This window comes from Callorhinus ursinus, unplaced genomic scaffold (assembly GCF_003265705.2).
Source record: "Callorhinus ursinus isolate GAN/ISIS: 27379988/994484 unplaced genomic scaffold, GSC_fseal_2.0 scaffold3, whole genome shotgun sequence".
In the NCBI taxonomy this organism is placed as follows: domain Eukaryota; kingdom Metazoa; phylum Chordata; class Mammalia; order Carnivora; family Otariidae; genus Callorhinus; species Callorhinus ursinus.
Window position 1 is genome coordinate 5,565,868 of NW_027397065.1, and position 11,928 is coordinate 5,577,795.

General features: G+C 34.6%; 1 pseudogene; it reads left to right on the forward strand.

Moving 5' to 3' along the window:
• Positions 1–2,280: 2,280 nt before the first annotated feature.
• Positions 2,281–2,669, forward strand: LOC112819667 (small ribosomal subunit protein eS24 pseudogene; annotated as a pseudogene).
• Positions 2,670–11,928: the final 9,259 nt, after the last annotated feature.

An 11,928-nucleotide genomic window follows, 5' to 3' on the forward strand; every position in this document is an offset into this window, starting at 1 on the left:
GGTTCTTTGAAAGAATTAATAAGATTGATAAACCTCTAGGCACACTTACCAAAAAGAAAAGAGAAAGGCCCCAAATGAATAAGATCACTAATGAAGAGAGGAGAAATAACAACCAACACCAAAGAAACATGAGCAATTATGAAAAATTATATGCCAACAAATTGGGTAATCTGGAAGGAATGGATGAATTCCCAGGAACATTCAAACTAAAAAAACTGAAACAGGAAGAAATAGAAAACTTGAACAGAATGATAACCAGCAAAGAAACTGAATCAGTAATAAAAAAATCTCCCAACAAACAAAAGCCAGGGCCAGTAGGATTTCCAGGGGAATTCTACCAAACATTTAAAAAAGAGTTAATACCTATTCTTCTCAAACTTTTCAAAAAAATGGAAATAGTAGGAAAACTTCCACATCATTCTATGATGGCAGCATTATCCTGATTCCAAACCAAAGACTCCACTAAAAAAGAGAATTACAGGCTAATATCCCTGATGAACATGGATGCAAAATTCTCAACAAAATACTATCAAGTCAGATCCAATAGTACATTAAAAGAATCATTTACCATGATCAAGTGGGATTTATTCCTGAGTTGCAAGGATGATTCAATATTCACAAATCAATTAATAAACAAAAGTATATGATTCTCTCAATAGATGCTGAAAAAAACATTTGACAAAGTAGAGCATCCATTCTTGATAAAAACCCTCAGCAAAGTAGGGATAGAGGGAACATACCTCAACATCATAAAGGCCTTATACAAAAAAACCAAAGTTAGGGGCACCAGGATGGCTCTGTTGGTTAAGCTCCTGCCTTCGGCTCAGGTCATGATGTCAGGGTCCTGGGTTGGAGCCCCACATCGGGCTCCCTGCTCAGCAGGGGAATCTGCTTCTCCCTCTTCTTAGCCCCTCCCCCAACCCCCCGGACGAGTGTGCTCCATCTTTCTCTCAAGTTAAATAAATACAATCTTTAAAAAAGCCCAAAAAACAAAAAACCCAAAGCTAATATCATCCTCAATGTGGAAAAACTGAGTTTTTCCTCTATAATCAGGAACAATACAGGGATGTCCACTCTCACCGGTTATTTAACATAATACTGGAAGTCCTAGCTTCAGCAATCAGACAACAAAAAGAAATAAAAGCCATCCAAATTGGCAAGGAAAAGACAAATTTTCACTATTCATAGACAACATGATATTCTGTAGAAAAGTTGAAAGACCCCACCGAAAAATTGCTAAACTGATACACAAATTTGGTAAAGACACAGGATACAAAATCAATGTACCAAAGTCTGTTGCATTTCTATACATCACTAATGAAGCAGCAGAAAGAGAAATCAAGGCATTAATCCCATTTACAATTGTACCAAAAAACACAAGATACCTAGGAATAAACTTAACCAAAGAGGTAAAAGATCTGTACTCTGAAATCTATAGAACACTTATGAAAGAAATTGAAGAGGACACAAAGAAATGGAAAAACATTCTATGCTCATAGACTGGAAGAACAAACATTGTGAAAATGTCTCTATTACCTAAAGCAATCTACATATTTAATGCAATCCCTATCAAAATATCACCAGCAGTTTTCAAAGAACAAGAACAATCCTAAAATTTGTATGGAACCACAAAAGACACCAAATAGCTAAAGCAATCTTAAAAAAAAGAAAAGCAAAGCTGAAGGCATTACAACTCTGGACTTCAAGTTATATTGCAAAGCTGTAGTGATGAAAACAGTATGATATTGGCACAAAAATAGACACATAGATCTATGGAAAAGAATAACCAGAAATGGATCCACAAGTATATGGTCAACGAATCTCTGTCAAAGCAGGAAAGAATGTCCAATAGAAAAAAGACAGTCTCTTCAACAAATGGTGTTGGGAAAACTGGACAGTCACATGCAGAAGAATGAAACTGGACCACTTTGTTACACCGTACACAAAAATAAATTCAAAATAGATGAAAGACCTAAATGTGAGATAGAAAACCATCAAAATTCTAGAGGAGAACACATATAGCAACCTCTTTGACATTAGCTGTAGCAACTTCTTACTAGATATGTCTCCTGAGGCAAGAGAAACAAAAGCAAAAATGAACTAATGGGACTTACTCAAGATAAAAAGCTTCTGCACAGTGAAGGAAACAATCAACAAAACTAAAAGGCAAATTTTGGAATGGGAAAAGTTATTTGCAAAGGACATATCTGATAAAGGGTTAGTATATAAAATCTATAAAGAGCTCTTTTCCTCCTGTCTTCTTGAAGCTTGGTTGCCATCATGAATGACGCAGTAACTATCTGGACCAGGAAGTTCATGACTAACCAACTACTTCAGCAGAAACAGATGGTCATTGATGTTCTTCACCCTGGAAAGGCAACAGTACCTGAGACAGAAATTCAGGAAAAACCAGCTAAAGTGTACAAGACCATACCAGATGTCATATTTGTGTTTGGATTCAGAACCCATTTTGGTGGTGGCAAGACAACTGGCTTTGGCATGATATATGATTCCTTGGATTATGCAAAGAAAAATGAACCCAAACACAGACTCACAAGACATGGCCTGTATGAGAAGAAAAAGATATCAAGAAAACAGCAAAAGGAACACAAGAACAGAATGAAGTCAAGGGGACTGCAAAAGCCAGTGTTGGTGCTGGCAAAAAGTGAGCTGGAGATTGGACAACAGAAAGAGTAAAGATGATGCAGTGGCTTTATCTGTGGTGGTTGTGCAGATTTTTCATGAGAGGATTAATAAACTAAGAATATTAAAAAAAATAAAAAAATAAAATCTATAAAGAACTTACCAAACTTAATACCCCAAAACAAAGAATCCAGTTAAGAAATGGGCAGAAGACATGAATTTTCCAAAAAAGACATCCAGATGGCTAACAGACACATGAAAAGATGCTCAACATCACTCATCATCAGGGAAATACAAATCAAAACTACAATGAGATATCACCTTATACCTGTCATAATGGCTAAAATCAACAACTCAGGAAACAACAGGTGTTGGCGAGGACGCAGAGAAAGGGGAAGCCTCTTACATTGTTGGAAGGAATGCAAACGGGTACGGCCACTCTGGAAAACTATGAAGGTTCCTCAAAAAAGTTAAAAATAGAACTACCTTATGATCCAGCAATTGCACTACTAGGTATTACCCAAAGAATACAAAAATACTAATTTGAAGGGATACATGCACCCCAATGTTTAGAGCAGCATTATCAACAATAGCCAAGTTATGGAAAGAGCCCAAATGTCCATCAAGTGATGAATGGATAAGGAAAAACTGGGGTGTGTGTGTGTGTGTGTGTGTGTGTGTGTGTGTGTAATTATAATGCAGTATTACTCAGCCATCAAAAAGAATGAAATCTTGCCATTTGCAATGATACGGATGGAGTTAGAGAGTATTATGCTAAGTGAAATATGTCAGTCAGAGAAAGACTAATACTATATAACTTCACTCATATATGGAATTTAAGAAACAAAACAAATGAACATGGGGAAAAAAGAGAGTCAAATATAAAACAGACTCTTAACTATAGAGGATAAACGAGGGTTGCTGGAGGGAAGATGGGCAGGGGGATGGGTTAAATGGGTGATAGGTATCAAGGAGGGCACTTATCATGATGAGCACTGAGTGCTGTATGTAACTGATGAATCACTAAATTCTACTCCTGAAACTAATATTACTCTGTATGTTAACTGGAATTTAAATAAAGGCTTGAAAATAGATAAATTAAAATAAATAAATAGATACATACATACTGTAATGAGACAAGTAAGGACATTACATAATCATAAAGGGATCGATCCAACAAGAGGCCATAACAATTTTAAATATCTATGCACATAACATAGGACTACCTAAATACATGAGGCAAATATTAAATGAGATAAAGGGAAAAACTGACAGTAATACTAATAGTTGGGGACTTCACCACTACATCAATGGATAGATTATCTACACTACATCAATGGATAGATTATCTAGACAGTATATCAGAAAACAGTGGCTATCCAAAGGTTTATCACTTTCGTTTATTTTTTTTCAAATAACCAGTTCTTGGTTTCATTGATCTTTTCTATTCTTGTCTCTATTTCATGTATTTCTGCTCTGATCTTTGTTATTTCCTTCATTCTACCAATTTTAAGCTTTGTTCCTCTTTTTTTTTAGTTCTGTTAGGTATAAAGTTAGATTACATACCTGATATTTTTCTTGTTTCTTGAGGGACACCTATATAGCTATAAACTGCCTGTTTAAAACTGCCTTTGTTGTGTCCTAAATATTTTGGACTGTTGTGTTTTCATTTTCATTTGTTGCCATGTATTTTTGATTTCCTCTTTGATTTCTTTGTTGAGGTATTGGCTTTTTGGTAACATATTGCTTAGCCTCCACATGCTTGTTTTTTTTTTTCATTTTATTCTTGTAATTATTTCATAGTACCAGAAATCCTAGCCATAGCATTCAAAAAGAAAAAGAAATAAAAAGCATCCAAATTAGTAAGGAGGAAGTAAAACTTTCAGTATTTGTAGATGACACAATACTATATGTAAAACCTTAAAGACTCCACCAAAAAACTATTAGAACTAATAATGAATTCAGTAAAATTGCAGGATACAAAATATACAGAAATATGTTGTGTTTCTATACACTAATAATGAAGTTGCAGAAAGAAATTTAGAAAACAATCCGATTTTCAACTGCCCCAAAAGAAATAAAATACCTAGGAATAAATTTAACCAAGGAGGTGAAAGATCTATATTCTAAAAACTGTAAGACATTGATGAAAGAAACTGAAGGTGACATAAACAAATGAGAAAATACTCCATGCTCATGGATTGGAAAAACCAGTATTGTTAAAATGTTCATACTCCCCAAAGCAAGATGCAGATTCAATGCAATCCCTATCAGAATTCTTCTGGAATTTTTCAGAGAACCAGAACAAATAATTCTAAAATTTGTATGGAGTCACAAAAGACTTTGACTAGCCAAAGCAATCTTGAGAAAGAAGAACAAAAATGGAAGTATCACAATACCAGCTATTAAGAGACACTACATAGTAATCAAAACAGTATGATACAGACACAAAAATAAGACACATAAATGAATGGAACAGGATAGAGAGTCCAGAAATAAACTCTTGCTTATATGATCTATTAATCTATGACAAAGGAGACAAGAATATACAATGGGGAAAGATGATCTCTTTGATAAATGGTGCTGGGAAAATTGGACAGCTACATGCAAAAGAAACAAACTGGACCATTTTCCTGCAGCATATACAAAATAAACTCCAAATGAATCAAAGAGCTCAAAGTGAGACCTGAAATCATAAAAACTCCTAAAAGAAAATAGGCAGTAATCTCTTGGACATCAGCCTTGGAAACCTATTGGTGAATTTGTTTCCTCAGTCAAGGGAAACAAAAGCAAAATTACTGGGATCACACCAAAATAGAAAGCATTTTCACAGCAAAGGAAATAAAATGAAAAGGCAATCTACTGAATGAAGAAGATATTTGTAAATGATATATTCAATAAGGGGTTAATAATATATATAAAAACTGTATAGAACTCAAAAACAACAAAAGAATCCATTAAAAAATGGGCAGGAGACCTGAATAGACATTTTTCCAAAGAAAACATACAGATGGCCAAGAGATGCTGGTGCAAAGATGTTCAAAAATCCCTCATCATCAGGGAAATATAGATGTCATCTCACACCAGTCCAAATAGTTAGTATTAAAAAGAAACAACAAGTGTTGGTGAGGATGTGAAGGAAAGGTAACACTTATGCACTGTTGGCAAGAAAGTAAGTTGGTGCAACCACTGTGGAAAAGAGTATGGAAGTTCCTGAAAATATTAAAAATAGAAATATCATATGATCCAGTAATTCCACTTCTATGTATTTATCCATGGAAAACAAAAACATGAATTCAAAAAAATACATGCACCCCTATGTTCATTGCAGCTTTATTTACAATAGCCAAGATATGAAAGCAACTTAAGTGTCCACCTATAGATGAATGGATAAAAGATGTGGTATATATACACAATGGAATATAACTCAACCATTAAAAAAGTGACATCTTACCACGTGTGACAACATGTATGGATGGAGAGAGTATTATGTTAAGTGAAAAAAGCAGAAAGATAAAAAATATCTGATTTCACTTATATGTGGAATATCAAAAAACAAATCAAATGGATAAACAAATGAATATAGACATGTAAACATAAAGACAACTGGAGGTTGTCAGAGGGTGGGGGTGGAGGATGGGTGAAAAAGGTGAAGAAGATTAAGAGATACAAACTTCCAGTTATAAAATAAGTCATGGAGATGAAAAGTACAGCACAGGGCATATAGTCAGTAATATCGTAATAATATTGCATGGAGACAATGGTGACTGCACTTATTATGGTGACATTGCATAATGTGTAGAACTGTTGAACTGCTAGGTTATATACTTGAAACTAATGTAACACTGCATGTCAACTCTAATACAAATAAATAAATAACACAATGAGGTATCACCTTACCTCTGCCAGAATGGCTAATAATAAATAAGTACTGGTGAGGATGTGGAGAAAAGGGAACTCTCGTGCGCTGTTGGTGGGAATGTAAATAGGTGCAGCCACTATGGAAAACAGTACTGAGGTTCCTCAAAAAACTAAAAATAGAACTACCATATAATCCAGCAATTCTGCTACTGGGCATTTATGTAAAGAAAATGAAAACACTAATTCAAAAAGGTATACACACACACACACACACACACACACACACACACAAGATACACACACAAATGGGATACCACTTAACCATAAAACAGAATGCAATTTTGCCATTTGCAGCAACACGGATGGACTTTGAGGGTATTATGGTAAGTGAAAGAAGTCAGACAGAGAAAGACAAATCCTACATAATTTCACTTATATGTGGAAGATAAAAAACAAAACTAAATCAAACCAGAATCCAGACTCATAGATATGGAGAACAGACTGGTGGTTGCCAGAGAGGAAGGGAATGGAGGGCGGGAAAATGGGTGAAGGAGATCAGGAAGTACAATCTTTCAGTTATAAAATAAGTAAGTCATGTGTATGTAATACAGAGGTTAGGGAAGATAGTCAGTTATACTGTATTAACTGTTTAAGGTAGCAGATGATAACTCGATTTATTGTGGTAATCACTTTGCAATGTATAAAAATGTTGAATCATTATGTTGTACATCTAAATTTAATGCAACATTATATGTCAATTATACCTTAATAAGTTAAAAAAAAACTCAGACTTGTGAAAAGGTATCTGGATAAAGGGGAGCTTACATGAATCTCTCTTCTTTAGTAACTGCTGGCATGGAAAGATGAGTAAAAGATAAAACATCAGCATGCACGTTACATGGAAGATTATGAATGAAGAAACATTACTAACAAAGAGGAAGAAATAAAGGCTTTCTGTATTTCATTAGCAAAGCTTGATTTCTTACCTCTGTTTTGGTTCAGAACCACTCTGTTGCTCTTGCCATACTATTACCTCTAGGCCTTTTTTTTCCCTTTCTATCCTCCAGTTTTCGTTCACTCTTTCTTTTCTCTTTATCATTTTTCTCTTCTTTTCCTTCTCTTCCACTAACGCTCTTATACAAATTTATATGTGTTACCATAAAAATTAGTGTTGCTGCATTTCATCCAGCCTTTCAGGAGTTGATTTGATGATTATGCTGATGATCTACTGGTCTAATCAATTCAAAGACAGACAAGAATACATTTTGGCCATATCTTTAACCCCCATGCTATATGAAATAAACCCATCAAATAAAAAATTAAAGAAACGAAGACTCCATATATAAAGATATATTTACTTTAGCACATTCCCTAATTATCAAGGAATTTTTACTATTCTCAAAAGTTGACTGGAGTCTCTGTCAACTCAAAACAAAGCATGTAAATTGATAGTTCATGTAGGCTCATAGCCACAAATATTGCTTTCCCATGCTATGAATGTGTAATTCTTTCTTGAAATTTGCTGAGGTATTTGCCTCACTAAAATCCTGTGGAAATGAATGCTGTAGATTTATTAGGCACTCCATAGAAATGTATTTCCTTTGTGTTTTAAATTAGTTGCATTTTCATGTCATTGAGCATGCCCTTGTTCTTGCTTCCATTTGTGGTCTTGCATCCAGTGGGAATTTATAGGGCTCAGATTTATTTAAATTATGCTGATGTATTTGATCTTTCAACATACAGTGCATGGTAAAATGGGTGTCTGTCCATATTCATAAATGAAATATGAGGGAAAAGGCAGGCTGATAAATTCTCCACTAAATCAGGTTTAATTAGATATCAAAAAGGGATAAAGCCTGGCAAAGTTTCCACTCTTAAGTGTTACAGAGAGCTAAGATCAGAAAACGAAAATAGATATTCAAATGTGTATTATAAAACATTTTCTCAAATTTTATAGGTGACAAAGGAAGAACATACGTCTAATTCAGCCAATCCACTTGTTGAGCAGAAGTTTCCTCTTCATTAATTCTTCCAATTTCACTTTATAAGTAGCTTAGGAAAAGCTCTCTACCTGCCCCAAAGATTATTAGGCTTGTAAAATATCATCATGCTCGCCTACATTAGACCCTAAGAATGGTAGAAATATTATTAGTGACCCACATTTGACATAGCTATGTTTCTGCTTTTGGAATTTGGGCACAATTTGAGACATTTCTAAAGTATTGTGCGGAAACCAAGTTTTATGTTTAGGACTGATGGGGTAGCTTGGTAACTTAAAAAAAAAAAACCTCAAGAGAATACTTATTCGTGAAATGAAATCGTCTTTTAAAAAGAAATAATAACCTCTTAATGTGTGTTTTGCACATATTGGGTATTATTTTCATATACTGAGTTTACTTCAAGTGAGATACTGTCTTACAAGTTTCAAGGATCTGTGTATATATGCACAAAAGTACATCTCCTTGTCACAAAGACATACATTGACCCTTTTCACTTTATCCATGTGTCTGTGCACTCTTTTCATCTGTCTTCTTCCAAAACACATGAGTGAGCAGAAAGAAGTCAAAATGCTATTAGAATAGTTGTTGGTGTGGGAAAGACATGTCAGAATGTGTGGTGGAAAAAATGTCATGCAAACTTCCCATTCCATTTGTTCCCTTGCTCACCCTTCACCCTAGTCTTCCCCCTAGTCTCTCCCTTTACATCGTCTTTTGCCATGGGATTTAGGACGCACCAGACATGAGTGGAGTTAGCTGTAACTAAAGCTGCCGAAATTATGCTTATAGATCTCCTCCATGTCTTTTTACTAATTATAAAAATAAACACAGACTGAAATTTAGGGGCCAACAAATATGTTAAATGTCCCAACTTTATTTAAAAACATAGCAAATTCATGGGGCGCCTGGGTGGCTCAGTTGGTTAAGTGTCTGCCTTTGGCTCAGGTCATGTTCCCAGGGTCCTGGGATGGAGCCCTGTGTTGGGCTCCCCGCTCAGCAGGGAGTCTGCTTCTCCCTCTGCCTGCAGCTTCCCCTGCTTGTGCTCTCTCGCTCAAATGAATAAACTCTTAAAAAAATTAAAACATAGCAAATTCAGTGTGTTATGATTGAATGTATTTTAATACAAATTAAACACATAGTATTCAAAATCTACCAAAATGCTAAAATAAATGAACACACCAAAAATATGATGTCTACATCCCTTAGAGATTTGTGTAGATAGTTCATTTTACCAATTCCGTTATTTTCTGTGCTGGAGAAATGTTTAAAAATCTCACTGAAACTTCTAAGTTTCTCGTAACTAATTGATTTAGTACACTCTTTCTTAAGCTTCAACAACTAGCTTTAATTTTCCCTCATATCGCCACAATTCTTTTAGATTTTCATCAATAGTTCTGAAGCTCTGCAGCTTCCTTCTGTCCTTCTAATGCCCTAATTTGTCATTCAGTATTATAGCCATACTCATCTCCTAAGCCACCATGGCAACTGCTCCTTTCGTCTATGTCAACTATGTAAGCATTCTCAGTACAGAGCAGATTTACTCCCTTGACTTTACTACAAACCGCTAACATTATTTTTATACGAACCTTGAGTGTTTTGTAAATGCTAAACACCGTACTAAAGGATTTTACACATTTTTGCTTGCATAATATCCCATTAACTATTCCTATTTCACTGATGAAAAAACTGAGACAAAATGGTTGATTACCTTCTCAAGACCACACAGTGGCAGAAGGGCAGGCTGGTTCCAGAGACCACTCTACAATTATCCTGTCTTTCCTATTAGCTTCTGGGCTATCACCCGTTGACCATTCTTATGATAATCTCTATTTCTGTATTTTAATGGTTATATATTTCACAATTACAAATTATTCATCATTGTATTCTTTTAAGAACTACAGATAATAAAGAAATATATGGAATGAAAAATAAAAGTTCTCTATTATCTCTGTAGCCCAATTCCAATGTCACCCCAAGAGGAAAAGGTTTGTTGTGTGTTCTTCCAGACTGCTTTCCATGCATTTACTATGTCTATGCATTAAGTTTAAAAAAATTTATTTCCAAAACTGGGATAATATGGTGTATTTTTCCATGGGTTAGGTTCTCTTCACTTAATAATGTGCTTGGGAATTAGGGAGTTGAGTTCTTTTATTCTAGTACATACAGATCTGAGTCATTTTATTTAATGACAGCATAATAATCCATAAGATAGAAACACTGTGTTGATCGGCTTTTAGGCTGTTTTCCATTTTTTGTTATTATAAAAATGATGCTATGAATATTCTTTTTTTTAAGATTTTATTTATTTGACAGAGAGAGCACAAGCAGAAGGAGAGAGAGGGACAAGCAGTCTCCCTGCTGAGCAAGGAGTCCGACGTGGGACTTGATCCCAGGACCCTGGGATCATGACCCAGGCCGAAGGCAGCCGCTTAACCAACTGAGCCACCCAGGCGTCCCGATGCTATGAATATTCTTGTACAAATATTTTTGTGAACAGGTAAGCAAGTCTTTCTGTAAAACATATTCCTATAGACTGAATTGTCAGGTCAAGAGGGTATGGTCACTTGTTACGTAAGTACTGACAAATTCCTTCCAAAAAGGCTGCACCAATTCAAATTCCATCAACTGTGTATCAGAGACCTCATTGTATTACAGCTTTTCGATCACTTGATGTAACCAGTAATAAATTAGCTCATCTGATGGGAAAATTGTTTTCCTATTTTAGTTTGCAATTCTTTGATTGTAAATGAGTTTAAGCATATTTTATGCTTATCTTTTCATAGTATTGGTCCATTTAAATAATTCTTTTGTCATTTCCTTTAAATATTAGTTAAAAATTATTATAATTCTTAGTGTGTTTATTATATTTGTTACAACTGTTTCATACTGTTTTATTGAAATGTGTTTTCTTTTCCTCTCCTCCTATGCAGTTAATATTCCCATTAGCTCCTTGAATTAAAAGTTTGTCATTAACATGCTTTGTTTTTATTAAAAATATTAAAGCTTCTGAATTTCCCTTTAATTCTACCTTGTGCACATTTCACCTATTTGGTATGTAGTCCCTTGTCATTGCTACTCACTTTTGCATGTTTTATATTTTCAGTTTTATTTTCCACTTTCACCTAAGACTTGCCTAGTAGAGTGTTTAAATTCTTTCTAAGAAGATACATAAAATACTTTGTATATAAACATATACACGTGTCTGTGTTTTTGTAAACAAATCCATGTTTATTTATTAAAGCTTATTAATGATTTGGTTTTAATTCTTTTCAGGATGCAGTCTAAGATTATTCTTGTGTTATTAAATTAAATGTTACCCAGATGCTTTGTTTCAGTAACAATAATTAGATTCTGAATATGTGTCTCCTCAAAATATCTACTAATCAAGTCTGTGTTATGTCACCCACATGGATTGAAAGAGGCTTAG